Below are 15,673 nucleotides of genomic sequence, written 5' to 3' on the forward strand. Positions count from 1 at the left end.
TTGGAATTTCACACTTGAACGACCATATTCTAATTTTTGAAATTTTAACCAACAAGCCCCCCTCTCCTCTTTGGAAGACTCCAACAGGGCTCGTATTCAATTTTCTCTGACAAAAAGAGGAACTCTGGTAACCAAAAAAAAACTGAAAAAGTAACCAAAAAAAAGACAAAATGCGAGCAAAACATTTTAAAGTTCCACTACTTTCAAACTTTCTGACAAAAAATAGAGATTTTTTGACAATTTTTGGAAACCAATTAGGTAAGAATTCTTGTATTTGGCAAAATAAAACAAATAAGACTGACAATTCTAACAAAAGAAATGGTTTTTAGGTAATTTCTGGCGAAAAAACGAGACTTTTGTGCATTTTTTGAAGATAAAAAAACAAAACTTTGGAATTGCGTGCAAAAGAAGAAAAAAAACTATTAAAAAAAATTTCGTCAAAAAGCGAGGATTTTTTTTACAATTTTTGGCAAAAAGCAAGACTGTAAATTTTATCAAAAAACAAGACTTTTTGGAAATTTCTGGCAAATATGTACCAGTTTCTAATAAGCAAGTCTTTAAGATGTCTTAAGAAAAAAAAAAAATACCTACAAGAAAAGTGAAAATTTAAAATTTATTTGGGAATTATTGGCTCAAAAATGACATTTTTTCTCAATTTTTTTTCGAAAAGCAAGATTTTGTTTATTTTGTAATTTTTGGTAAATTTAGGTAAAGCAGCCGAGGCTTTTCAAGTGCTATAGAAAGCGAGCATTTTTGAAAATAAATCGAGATTTTTAGACAGTTTTTGAAAAGAATGAAAACTTGTTGGTAATTTTTTTGCAAAAAAGTGAGAATTTTTGACAATTTTTGGCAAAAAAAAAAACGAATTTTTTTGCAAAAAAGTGAGAATTTTTGACAATTTTTGGCAAAAAAAACGAACTTTTTTGTAATTATTGTTGAAAATGGGAAGCTTTTTTTGATAAGTAAATTTTTTTATCAAAAAGTAAGATTTTTTGGAATTTTTTAGGCAAAAAAAAAGTCCTCCAAATCCATAATTTGAATCCCATATCGCATTTATAAAATTTTTGGCGCTTATTTCGCCTCCCCCCTCCTCTGGTTACTCATTTCGGTCTTTGGGTCCAACAGCTTTTAAAATCAGAATCCAAAAGTTCAAAAATCTATAATAATTTGAAACCCATATCAATTTTTTAGTTCAATATTTTTCCACCTTCCCCCTCTCTAGCTACATACAAAATAGATAAGGCAGAAGTTTAAAAGTCGAAAATCCCAAAAAGACACATTCGGGCCGGGTATCCTCTAAAATACATACCAAATCTCAACTCTCCCCTCCCCCCTCCCACCAATACACACAATAAAAATCAGATTCTTCACTTTCAGAGAATTTCGTTGAAATGACTCTAGCTGAAATGTTTTCAAAGTCCGGCAGAGGGAAAAAAATTCAGACACGCCTAATATCGATGAAAATTGAAAATGGACTTCTGAGACCTCGAAACGAAAAGAATATAGCCAGAGGTAAAAAGAACCTTTTAGCGAGAAGTTTGTTAGATTAGGAAGAAATAACTCTTGCTTCTCAGTTTTTACTATTTATTAGTGCAAAGCTTTTCAAACACCAAGTGTTCATCATCAGGCTTAAATCACTATTGAACAAAATAACCAAGTCTACAAGCTTATATACTAGTGTACAAGGGTGTGGTAGTTTAACAGTACAAGGGTGAGGCAGTACAAGGGTGTGGTCATGTGGAAGAGGGTGTGGTTGTAGGTGAGGATGTGGTAGGAGTCATGTCTTCAAGTTTGGTTTTAATAACAGAAAGTAGGATATTTTCTAAGGGTTTTAAGTCATTATTTAGTAAATTTGTTTTGTTTTTCTTCATGGCTATTGCTTCCCTAATGTTTAATTGAGATGGTTTATCTATTTTTTGTATGAGGTTCAGGTTTTCAAAGGAAGTAGTGTGGTTGGTGGCAATGAGATGATCTGAGAGAGCAGACTTATTTTCATATTTGTATTTAGCATAATAAAGATGTTCCTTGAACCTCTTTTTGATGTTTCTTTTGGTTTGACCTATATAAATTCCTTGGCAATCTTTACATTTGATTTTGTAGATGCCACTACAGTCTTCAGGTTTGTCTTTGTCTTTAGTGTTACCAAGAAGGTTTTTAATTTTGTTATCATTGGTGAAAATGGGTTGTATGTTGTGTTTTCTGAAGACTGTTTTCATTTTATTTGTGAGAGGGGGATAGTAACTGATCCTAACTCTTTTGACATCATCTTTTTCAGCAATAAAAGTTGTGGCATCTCTGATTAGTTTTTTGTTTTCATGTTTTCTTATAAGTTTTTGGATAGATGTTTTTGTGTAGCCAAGGTTGGAAGCAATAGACATGATGTTTTTTATTTCTTTATTTTGGTTATTTTTATTTAGGGGGAGATTTAAACACCTGTGTATCATGCTGTTGAAAGCAGCAAATTTTTGGTTCCAAGGCTGGAAAGAGTCTGAAGGAATGTAGTTATTGGTGTGGGTGGGTTTTCTATAGATATCAAATTCACCTTGTACTGTTAAACTACCACACCCTTGTACACTAGTATATAAGCTTGTAGACTTGGTTATTTTGTTCAATAGTGATTTAAGCCTGATGATGAACACTTGGTGTTTGAAAAGCTTTGCACTAATAAATAGTAAAAACTGAGAAGCAAGAGTTATTTCTTCCTAATCTAACAAACTTCTCGCTAAAAGGTTCTTTTTACCTTTGACATTATGGCATTCGAGCCTAATGAACCTAATTCATTATTCAACAGATACCAAAGTCTAAAAACTAAGGTGAAGTTGATACCTCTTGATATTAGTTTTCTTAAACAGTGTAGGGTACACAATGTTTTCCCTAAGTGTGTGGTGTTTAACAGTAAAGTGAAAACTCCTTCCACAAAAAGGGCTCTAGAGAAAGCCAAAACCTATTGGTTAAGCTCTGAGCTTCACAGCCTGTATGCAAAAAGATCCAGCATAGAAGTGGAACTATATGCACTTCACAAAAAACTAAGCCAGACCATACCAAAACTGCAGTGGGATGAAATGGAAAGAAAGATGTTCAGATCAATTGAGGAGAAAAAGAGAAAGAAAAGAAATTCACAAAACAAAAAGTTGAAAAATCTGTTAAAAGAAAAAAGTAACCATAGTGGTGTTAGCAATGTTGTTAGTGTCAGTGGCAGTGACAGTAATGGTGTTAATGAGACTACTGTGTATGTGAAAAACCTAACTGATGTGGTGTTCTCCAAAGAAGAATTGGATCTTCTAAACAAGGGTCTAAAATTCTCTTTACCACCCATGAGGCCTCCTATTGAAGATATTATTTCTGATGTGGATGCTTCATTGTGGAGAGAGACCTCAGAAACAAAAATCAGCATAAAGAAAGAAGTGGTAGACATCATCAAAACCCATAAACCAACAAGAATTCCATTTCATCCCCACAACAACACCATCAAAAGCTTGAGACAGAAAGGTGTCTACTATATGAAAGCAGACAAGGGAAACACCGTAGTGATAATGAAGAAAGATGAATACTTGGAAAAGTGTGAAACCCTTCTTAATGAAGGACCTTATGAGAAGTTAAAAAGTGATCCTGTGGATAAAATGGTGAAAGAAGTGAAAAGTTTGGTGAAAACTACTCCCTTCCTTAATAACACTCCTTTTCCTTCCAATCCTAAAGTTCCTAAAATGTACTGTCTTCCCAAGATCCATAAACCTAACTATCCTATGAGACCAATTGTGGCCAATATCAACTCTCCTTCCTATAACATTGCCAAAAAACTCCTTTGTAACCTCCAAAACCTTCCTTTTCCTGAAACTCTTCAAGTTAAAAATAATTATGAACTTGCAGAAAAACTGCAAGGGATTACTATTAATGACACAGACAGGCTCATATCTTTTGATGTACAAAATCTTTTCCCCAGTGTGCCTATTCCTGAGACTTTAGAAATGATAGAAAACTGGCTAAAAGAACAAAATATCAACAAAAAAGAAATAACCCATTATATGAATACTATAAAATTATGCACTTCCCAAAACATTTTCCAAATAAATGGAACTTACTACAAACAAACAGGAGGCACAGCTATGGGCAACCCCTTATCTCCCTTTTTGGCAAATTTTTTCATGAGCCACCTTGAGACAAAATTCAAAAAGAACAATAAAAACTTTCCCAAAGCATGGTTTAGATATGTTGATGACATCCTGTGTATCATTCCTGAAGACTTCAACATTGAGGAATTCCTCAATGCTTTAAATAGTCTCTATCCTACCATCAAATTCACTTATGAGCTTGAACAACAAAACAAACTCCCTTTTCTGGACATGTTAATCATTAGACATTCTGACCATCTTGAATTTGATATCTATAGAAAACCCACCCACACCAATAACTACATTCCTTCAGACTCTTTCCAGCCTTGGAACCAAAAATTTGCTGCTTTCAACAGCATGATACACAGGTGTTTAAATCTCCCCCTAAATAAAAATAACCAAAATAAAGAAATAAAAAACATCATGTCTATTGCTTCCAACCTTGGCTACACAAAAACATCTATCCAAAAACTTATAAGAAAACATGAAAACAAAAAACTAATCAGAGATGCCACAACTTTTATTGCTGAAAAAGATGATGTCAAAAGAGTTAGGATCAGTTACTATCCCCCTCTCACAAATAAAATGAAAACAGTCTTCAGAAAACACAACATACAACCCATTTTCACCAATGATAACAAAATTAAAAACCTTCTTGGTAACACTAAAGACAAAGACAAACCTGAAGACTGTAGTGGCATCTACAAAATCAAATGTAAAGATTGCCAAGGAATTTATATAGGTCAAACCAAAAGAAACATCAAAAAGAGGTTCAAGGAACATCTTTATTATGCTAAATACAAATATGAAAATAAGTCTGCTCTCTCAGATCATCTCATTGCCACCAACCACACTACTTCCTTTGAAAACCTGAACCTCATACAAAAAATAGATAAACCATCTCAATTAAACATTAGGGAAGCAATAGCCATGAAGAAAAACAAAACAAATTTACTAAATAATGACTTAAAACCCTTAGAAAATATCCTACTTTCTGTTATTAAAACCAAACTTGAAGACATGACTCCTACCACATCCTCACCTACAACCACACCCTCTTCCACATGACCACACCCTTGTACTGCCACACCCTTGTACTGTTAAACTACCACACCCTTGTACACTAGTATATAAGCTTGTAGACTTGGTTATTTTGTTCAATAGTGATTTAAGCCTGATGATGAACACTTGGTGTTTGAAAAGCTTTGCACTAATAAATAGTAAAAACTGAGAAGCAAGAGTTATTTCTTCCTAATAAATATAGCCAGAGTTTTTTCAATCCGTGAGGAAATTGAGCTAAATAAGAAGTTGTTTCATCATGCAAAAAAAGGAAAGTATTTTGAAAAAATTCCAATAAATAAGTATACCAATCTACATCCGAGTTTTCTTACGAAAATTACAAATTTTTTAAATCATCCTCCTCTGTAGATATGAAATGATGAATTTCGAGCGTATTTTTCCAAACAGATTGCATCATAAACCTCAAAAAAAAATAAATAAATACACGAGAATAAGCCCTTTACAAGCATAGATTTTCAAATAGACATCGTATCGCCAAACTTTCAAGTTTGAACTGTGCAAGTGACGCGACAAGAAATTGCAACGGACCTCATTTCAAACCAAAAACATGTTTTCTAAAATACTCACAGGCGCCATTTTTTACAACTTGGTACTTATCATTTTCATTTCCCAATTTTCTATTCCCCAACGAATTATTTCTATTATATTATCCACACGAGCACAAATCAACACAATATCTACCTACTTTAAAATTAGCTCACTCATTTCCTTTCCACACTCGTAAAAGACCAAACAATAACCAAGTCCTAAGCACCATTATCAAACCTTTCGTTCGTTTCAAAAAATGATCAAAATCCACCATTTATAGATAGGTAAATTACAAAGTAATAAAATACAAACACGAGTAATTAAAATATTCGGCAGTTTTACACAAACTCACTACCAAAAACCTACACAATAGAGTAAAAATTTCATACCTGTTACAGAGCAAAAATTTCACTACCAAATATTACCAGCCGACCAATTCGCATTTAAAGATGAAAGAAAATAGAGAAATGAAATAAGCTTTTAATCACGCAAAAGACACTGTTCAGAACAGAACGACATTCTCTCGTCGACGAACACAACTCGAATAAAATTTATTTCAATCATCATAACGATCGAATAATAGAGATGAAGTCTTATCTCGCTGGTACCTAGAGATAAAAAGTACATCATTGAACGTAATTGTAATGCATCCATATTCAACATGCAAGTACCTATTCAATAATCGTATTTAATCTGACTTCAATCTTCGACAAAATGTAGCACAAGTCTGGCAACTAAACTATAATCGTAATCTATAATACCCTGAATGATAAAATTGTGGCTCGTGTACCTATTCTTTTATCTGAAACTTCAAACTTGCATCATCTCAACACTCCTGATGGAAGGGGACGGAAAGGAAGGGAAGCAATCTCCAATTTTGATTCGAATTTGAAAAAAATTCAAATGTTACCTGAAGTGGTATTTCAAGTTGGCTGAATTTATTCAATTCGACCCCTATGAACATCCTACTTGCCCAGCATATCCCACCAATGAAGCTCTGAACAGTTAAAATTCTAAATACGAGTACGAGGAGAAAATGATACGTTGCACTTGCACGTCACATCTCAAGTTTTTCAAGATACTGCATTCGAATATACTATATACTTGAATTGATTTTTCAAATTATCACTCTCGAGTCCTCTCTCTTATAATTTTAAAAGCATCCACGAAAAGTTGCAAAAACGCAGGGCGAAGATTATTGAAAGCTACCATTGGAAAATTCTAACAAATCATACACCCAAGACACTTTTCAATTCGCTTTCAAACAAATTAATTCTCAAAATGGATCTTGACATCTCTCAAAAGCATAAAAGTGTCTCAATTTTAGTGAAAATAAAAATATTATACATATGTATTAAAAATGAAATAGGCAGCTAAGTTATTGTTTTTGATTTGTAAGCCTTATGAGTTCGAATACGTACTGGTTTACTCGTCTCGTATTTTTCCGATTTGGCTCTTCTGACCAATAATATCAACTCAATTTTTGGACAGAAAATATGTGATGTAGATTATGGCATCAAGTAGAAAAAAATACAGATTGTTTTTAATGCGAGATTTCTAAAACTGTTTTCGCTAGTCTTGAAATTTTTCACTGCCTAAAAAAATTAAGTTTTTTCCCCCCCAAAATAATGCCAAAACCAAGACGTTTATGAAAAAAGTGATTGAACTAAAATTATTCTACGTCAAAATTTCTATAAGGATGCCCAATTCAGTTGAAATATATTTTTCGATTTTTGGTGAATTTTTGAAAATCAAATTTCTAAGGCCAAAAATGAGAAAAAAAATCAAAATTTTACCAAATTGAGCTATAAAGCTGAAATTTGGAACATGCCTTATTTTCGACCTGCCAAATCGATTGGAAACAATTTCAAACCGTTTTGAGCAGTTCTGGAGCCTACAGTAGATTTTTGAAACTTGAAATTTCCACAAAATTTCATCAAATGAAGTTGGGAATGTGGAAATTCACGCTGCAATCTAATTTAAACACGCTATTAAGTCAACTGCTGGTGATTTTGAGTCATTTTGTGGCCACCAGCAATTTTTTGAAAATTCTTGGAGCCTCCAGTAGATTTTTGAAACTTGAAATTTCCACAAAATCTCATTAAAAACAGTTAGAAAGCTAAAATTTATTCTGTAAACTAATTTAAATACGCTAGGGAGTCGACTGTAAGTACATTTCAAGTCGTTTTGGAGCCTTCAGCGAGTTTTTATAAATTACGGGAGCCTCCAGTAAATTTTTGAAACGTGTAATTTCTGCAAAATTTCATAAAAAGGAATAGATTTTGTGGCATTTTTTGAAAAACATAAGTTTCTAAAAATCTGTTGTAGACTCTAAAACGGATTGAAACTGCCTGCGATCCACCTCAGAATAATGTCAAAAATAAGGTGTCTTTGTTTGGTGAAATTTTATGGAAATTTCAAGCATTGAAATATCTGCCGGAGGCCCCGGTAATTTCCAAAAAGTCGCTGGAGGCTTCAAAACGTCTTGAAATCTACCGGTAGTCAACTTCATAGCATACTGAAATTAGTTTATAGAGTGGATTTTTGCTTTCCAACTGCCTTTAATGAAATTTCAAGTTTCTAAAATCTGTTGGAGGCTCTAGTGATTTTCAAAAGGATACTTGAGGCTCCAAAATGACTTGAACCAACCTGCAGTCGACTTGATAGCGTATTGAAATTGGAGTACACAGTCAATTTTGGATTTTCAATTCTGTTTGGTAAATTTTTATGGAAATTTCGAGCATTGAAATATCTGCTGGAGGCTCCCGTAATTTATAAAAACTCGCTGAAGGCTCCAAAACGACTTGAAATGTACTTACAGTCGACTCCCTAGCGTATTTAAATTAGTTTACAGAATAAATTTTAGCTTTCTAACTGTTTTTAGTGAAATTTTGTGGAAATTTTAAGTTTCAAAAATCTACTGGAGGCTCCAGAACTGCTCAAAACGGTTTGAAATTGTTTCCAATCGATTTGGCAGGTCGAAAATAAGGTATGTTCCAAATTTCAGCTTTATAGCTCAATTTGGTAAAATTTTGATTTTTTTTCTCATTTTTGGCCTTAGAAATTTGATTTTCAAAAATTCACCAAAAATCGAAAAATAATATATTTCAACTGAATTGGGCATCCTTATAGAAATTTTGACGTAGAATAATTTTAGTTCAATCACTTTTTTCCCTCCGACCCTTCATTTCGGCGATATAGCCGAAAAACGTAGATTGACAAAGGTTAATGACCTTTTGCGGGGGTTTCAGACAAGTTACAGTGTGCAACTTTGGTCAAAATATTTTCGAGTCTACCGTGAATCGAGTTCACGTTTTAAAATGCCGATTTTCATTTTTGAAACAATTTTCATAAAATTGACAACTTTACCCCCCCCCCCCTCTCAGTAACGGTGATATCGCCATTTTGAGGAAAGCTGGACTGGTCATGCTGATAGGAAATTTAGCGTAGAACAATTTTAGTTCGAACATTTTCACTCTCGGACCCTTCATTTTGGCGATACAGCCGAAAAACCTGTATTGGCAAAGGTTAATGACCTCTTGCGGGGGTAGCGGTCAAGTTGCGGAGTGCAACTTTTGATGGGTTGTTTTAGAGACCAATCTGAACAAATAATGTGAAATTCAGCTTGCCCCCAATTTTTTCGAGGTTCGACTAAAAATTTTGCTAAAATGACTGGACTACTAGTCAAACACATCAGAAAAAAATAAACTCATAAATTCGAAATTTCATTTAAAAAAATTAAAAAAACAAAAACAATAAAGAATACCTATAGTTAAGTAACTACATACAAAGTTTTTTGCCAAAATTTTCTTGTCGTGGCTACAGGAATTTGTTGACTGAAAATCACCACCTTCCAAAAAAAAGTCACCACATTTCAAAGTATTTTTAACCCACCCCCCCCCCATCGATCGATTTTTTTATTTTATTTTTTGTATTTTGGTTTGGACGTCATAATTTTTTACGAACTACGCACATGACATCAGTGTTACCATTCAACTGTTTTGAGAATACAATTTTTTCAAATATGAAAAATGGAGGATTTTTTGTAATAAATTTATATATTTTTAATGGGAGAAATCGGATTTTCCACCATATTTCTTCATTTTTCACTACCTTTAAAACAAACTTACTGAAAATCACTACTTTTTCACTACTTTTACCTCACCGACGTTCAAAATCACTGCCTTTTCACTACTTTCATTTTCAAAAAACATGGCGAAAACAAAAAATTGCTCAAAATACCAGAACAATGGTTGAGAATGATCAAAGTTATTAGTAAAGCAATAATACAAAATCTGAGAAAAATTCTCTCAAAAAATTCCTAAAAATAATGTAAAATTTTTGGTGAAGGAAGGTGCCCAAAAATCTGTTTTTTTCTTTTTTTTTCTAAGAATTGGTGGGGCTCCACATTTTGAAAAAAATAATAATTCATTTAAAAAAACTGATATTTACATTCAGCGTTGCCAAAAAACCAAATAAACCATACGTCACGCACAATTTTTTTGATTATGAGAAAATTTTGGGGCATTAGAGGTCTCAATTCAAAAAAACAAGCAGAGGTCTGTGATGCAGAGCTTGAAAAAATGCACTTGAGGAGTCCACTTCTACATCGACTCAGTTGTGGATAAATCTTTTAAACAGGTAGAGGATTAAATCACACCTCGATTTTAAAATGCCCAGCCTGATTTCCACTTCTTCTGGAAAAATTTCAAAATTCTGGAGAAATAGAAAATCGCACTGGAGGCTCCAGAATGGCAAAAAACGGTGAAATTCGGTTCATAGAAGATGATACAGTTTCAGGACTAATTTCCATAATTTTTACTAAGCATCCATTAGAAGAAAAAAAAATACGCACCTTAAATGATTAATTTTAGTCGGGGGGGGGGGGGGGCGCATAAGGATCACTTGCACCCCCCGCCGATCCTCAGGGACAACTTTTTTCTTAAAGGGGAAGTCCTAAGGAACATCTCTAGCCCTTGTCCTCAAAAAAAAAGGTGGCCTTACTTTCAAAATGGCGGTAATTTTAATTGACAGGTCAAACGAAATCGCAGATTTTGCGTTCCAATATAGGACTAACATAAAAATTTTTAAACCGAACAAAAGTAGATCGAAAGATCAGGCAAAAATTTATCACCTGTAAAAATTTCAAGTGCTAAAGTGCCTTTTTCGATTTTTGGTGAATTTTCAAAAATTAAATTTTGGCCAAAATGTGAGAAAAAAATCAACATTTTATCAAATTTACCTAGAAAGCTGAAATTTGAGATATACCCTATTTGCGACCTGCCAAATCGATTGGAAACTGTTTCAAACCGTTTTGAGCAGTTCTGGAGCCTCCAGCAGATTTTTGAAACTCGAAATTCCCACAAAATTTCATCAAATGGAGTTGGAAAGCAAAAATTAATTCGTCAAACTAATTTCAATACGCTGTGAAGTCGACTGCAGGTAAATTTCAACTTGTTTTGGAGCCTCCAGTGACTTTTTGAAAGGTTTCATGGCGTTTTTTCGGAGAACTGAAATTTCCAAAAAGTAGCTAGAAGCTTCAGAACCACTTGAAACCACCATGCAGTCCACTTCGTACTATTGTACTAAAATTAGTTTGCAGAGTAAATTTCGGCTTGCTCACCCCATTTGATGAAATTTTGGGGAAATTTAAAGTTTCAAAAATCTACTGGAGGCTCCAAAACGACTTGAAATTCACCTGCAGTCGACTTCATAGCGTATTGAAATTAGTTTGCAGAATTAATTTCGGCTTTCCAACTCCATTTTATGAAATTTTGGGGAAATTTAAAGTTTCAAAAATCTACTGGAGGCTCCAGTAATTTTCAAAAAATCGCTGGAAGCACAAAACGACTTGAAATTCACCTGCAGTAGACTTCATAGCGTATTGAAATTAGTTTGCAAAATTAATTTCGTCTTTGCAACTTCATTTGATGAAATTTTGTGGGAATTTTGATTTTCAAAAATCTGCTGGATGCTCCAGAACTGCTCAAAACGGTTTGAAACAGTTTCTAATCGATTGGACAGGTCAGAAATAGGGTATATCCCAAATTTCAGCTTTCTAGGTCAATGTGGTAAAATTTTGATTTTCCCCCCCCACAATTTTGGCCAAAGTTTGATATTATGAAAATTCACCAAAAATCGAAAAAGGCACTTCAGCACTTGAAATTTTGACAGGTGATAAATTTTTGCCTGATCTTTCGATCTACCTTTGTACGGTTTGAAAATTTTTATGCTAGTCCTATGTTGGAACGCAAAATCTGCGATTTCGGCTGACCTGTCAATTAAAATGGCTGCCATTTTGTAAGTAGGGCCACTTTTTTTTGAGGACAAGGGCTAGAAATGTTCCTTAGGACTCCCCCTCTAAGAAAAAAGTTGTCCCAAAGGATCGGCAGGGGGTGCAAGTGATCCTTAGGCGAGCTCCCCGACTATTTTGAATTTTGAAAAATTCAATAAAAATCAAAAAATCAATATGGTCTCTTGAAATTTTGATTAATGTGGGGGGGAAGGGGGGGTCCAGACCATGCACTTTTCAGAAATCGCTGTCCCGTTCAAATCGGAAGCGGACACCTAGAAAAGTTTCTTAATGAGATATCTTTTAGAACTTCATAGGTAGGTACGTGAATAGATGTGTATTTTTGGAACTTTACGTCAAATTTTTGCGACTACGTAAACTGTGCAAATACTGCACATTTAAATAATTTTTGGAATATTTCAGCGAGATCTTCTCGACAATCATCCGAATTTAATCTCTTACTTAGTTTAACTACATTCGGTTAGATAGCGTCGCCTGTAGACAGATTTTTCAAACTCCATAGATTTAAGTAGGTATGTAATGTAATACGAAGGCAAAAATTCAATGAATTTTATCACAAATAATCGTTCTCGTGGCTTCGTAAGTTGCACAATTTAGAAAATTCATTAGGTGACGTCATTTTATTGTAATTTATTTCATTTTTTGATTAAACACCACATATTTTGTAGATAATTCGACCACCAACTTTCAAAACCTTAGAAACTCTTCAAAGCCTTTTTTCTTCAAGTACATACTTAAAATTCGAAATCCATTTTCAAATCTACAACCCCAGCAGATTTTTATGGATTCTGAATTTGGTGCCAAAAAATACTTTTTGACTCTTCAATTTTAAAATTCGTTCAATTTCATCTTGTAATTTAGGATTTCGTAAAAAAAAAAAAAAAATAGTAAAACACAAGAAAACAATCGAATACCAAATAATTAGTTTGTAAATTGGCCACTCCTGAATAATTTTAAAATTCATCCAATTGATTAGTCTTTTGGACATTCGTATTCGATTACCTAAATGATTAGCTAATTAATTTTCAAATATGTAATACTTCCAAACAGGGTGTTCAAAAATTCTGGAATTGAAACCACTTGAGTGTATTCAAAATTGTTTTCATTAATATCTGGAAAAATAATTTTAAAAAGTACCTACTATAGAGTTTAAAAAAACCAACGAACTCGAAATATTACCACCTTCAAACGACTTTCATTCCTAGCATAATTGTATTACCCACCTTTCACTATAATAATTACTCTAGAATAAACATTTTTATTTCAATAATTCAAAAACTTACTCAAAAAATTATTTAATTTAGCAGAAGTGAATTTTCATTTCCATTATAAAACCTGAAACAGAAATAAAAAGTACGGGTTAAATGCCTCGCGGAGAAAATCCGACGACGTTTTAATGTAAGGTACCTATGAAAAAACGACCATTGAATTCTTTCATTTTTTCCCTCGAGCTTCAGAAAGAATAACGTTTTAAAAAAAATTTTCGCCTTCGTTACACTCGAATAATAATATTTCTTTTATTTTCATTTTCACCCCCATTGAAAGGTTTCTCCAATTGTTCCACAGTTACAGCAACACCCCTCGTTGCTACGCGTATTTACCTAGTCTTTAAAAATTCTATGCCATAAATACCTACTTTCATCTGCCTATCAACTACACCTTTACCTACCTATTTAGTACCAGTTTCGAAACTATATCGTAGATATACGATGACGAGCGTTTAATTAATTGAACAAAAATACTACAGATGAACGAGGTAAAAAAAACTCACCTAAAGTCGTAAAATATCGAAAATATTCGTCTATTATGAATTTTGGCACGTAAATTCATAAATACTAATAAAATTATCATATAAGTTTTATCTGTTTTCTAAATCGCCATAGTTTTACAGCATTGGCGACACTTTTTCGATATATACTTACGTTTATTAATTCCGTGCAAAAAAATCAACGTTTTTATGATTTTTGTTATTGACGATCAATGGCTCTTAATGATGACGTGTCAATTTTTAATTTAGGTATCCTAAGTGTAGGTATACTTAAATAGCTCGTATATTTAAATTAATACCGAAGAATTGCAGAATAATATAAAACTTTGGTCACCTTCCTGTGTCATGCTCGTGCCAGATTTTTATGGAATTGTAACCTATATACCTATCACCAAATCTAAACAGGTAGGTTTTTTCTAAATACTTATAGAACCGGTAAAACGAATTGCTTTTTAAATTATATTTTTCAAAATATTATGCCTGTAAGTTAATTATCTACGAGATACTGATGGATGAATTTTATGAATGAATACACGTGGATATATTTGCTGAATGAACAAAGACTACGATCTTGTGTCACTGGTGTCTTCACTTTCTCGAAATCTAAAATTGTCATCAATCTTACGTAGATTAGAGGACAAAGAATGGACTATACATACGATGAATTTGGCTCCATAAATCCATATTATCTGTCGAGTACAGTATGTGTGCTTAATCGAGATTGATATGTTTTCCAACGTAAAATGAATTAAATTTACAACCTTTTAGTTGAAAAAAAAAGATCACATTTACGTGTAATTCTAAAATTATGTTATCGTGTGATGCTACAATCATTCTTATCATCGCTCGGTTTAACCCATACGAGTATCTGCTTGCGAAAACCTGAAAACCAAGTAGTGTGTAATATTTTTGATACACAATTAGGTAACTTGCATTTAAATTTTCAAAAAAATTGAAATTGGAAGAAAATTTGTACACAATTATCAATAATCTGAAGGTTTTTGTTGCGCGTTAGAATTTTTTCATTGATTTTAGAACTTTTTTTTTTTGATTTGCCATTGAAAATAAAAGTCACACAGATGTAGAAGTGACTTACCTACATAACTTTTCTCATAAGAATTATAAAATTACTTACCTACCTACTTATTCTCACACACGAGTTCATATTCCATCATTTCTGATAGGAAATTTGTAAGTACTCACCTGAAACAAATAAAAATTAAGGTGGATTAGTTATTTATGAAACTATTGATCAATCAACAGAAATATGAAATAATAATGGTCGAAGGCCAAAGTAGAAATTCTGACGGACTCGACGTTTAATAAAGAGCCAAAAATGAATATTCACAAAGAAAGTATCATAGTACCTATCATAAAAATTACGGTATTGTAAAATTTATTGTGAATATCACTCCAAAATTCTAGAAAATATCTCATTTGGGTAAACTTTTTGCACAGACTGCACAAGTGCTTAGATTATTGAAAATACCGAAATTAATCGGAAATTCTCAAAATTGAATGATGTTTTGTCAAAACTGCAGAAACTGTTATAAAATATGTCAAATTGCCCCCCTCACAAATAATCGAGAATTACCAGAAGTTGAATTCATGGTGTTTATCTAACGGGATTTTTTCCCGATAAAATCGCTACTTTTTTCAGTACCTTTTTTAAACCTCAACAGTTGTGTACTTATATACAGTTCTTAAATGGTTTCTTGAATACCATACTTAGGTTATCAATGGTTAATCTATGGTAAACCATAAGTATGACGAAAATACCTGTTGGTTTTTTTAAACTATTGGTATTTTTTCACATGGGTGTCTTTCAGCCACTATCACTGGTTTCAAACAGTGTCTGTCACCAGCACTGGTTTA

At 33.0% G+C, this 15,673-nt stretch overlaps 1 protein-coding gene and 1 long non-coding RNA gene across 4 annotated transcripts in view; both read right to left on the reverse strand.

Moving 5' to 3' along the window:
- LOC135841263 (piwi-like protein Siwi) overlaps positions 1 to 13,334 on the reverse strand; it is a 28,350-nt gene extending 15,016 nt beyond the window's left edge. For 2 of the 3 annotated variants that reach the window (XR_010557870.1, XM_065358141.1), the window contains exon 1: positions 6,107 to 6,293. The gene's annotated coding sequence lies outside the window, so the exon portion shown is untranslated. Of the gene's footprint in view, positions 1 to 6,106; positions 6,294 to 13,313 lie in introns of those variants that run through there. The other variant, XM_065358142.1, reaches the window with a different exon arrangement.
- Positions 13,335 to 13,371: 37 nt separating this feature from the next.
- Positions 13,372 to 15,673, reverse strand: part of LOC135841273 (uncharacterized) — a 282,388-nt gene continuing 280,086 nt past the window's right edge. The window contains exon 8 of the long non-coding RNA XR_010557871.1: positions 13,372 to 15,001. This is a non-coding gene — a long non-coding RNA (uncharacterized LOC135841273). The remainder of the gene's footprint in view (positions 15,002 to 15,673) is intronic.

This window comes from Planococcus citri, chromosome 3, assembly GCF_950023065.1.
Source record: "Planococcus citri chromosome 3, ihPlaCitr1.1, whole genome shotgun sequence".
In the NCBI taxonomy this organism is placed as follows: Eukaryota; Metazoa; Arthropoda; class Insecta; order Hemiptera; family Pseudococcidae; genus Planococcus; species Planococcus citri.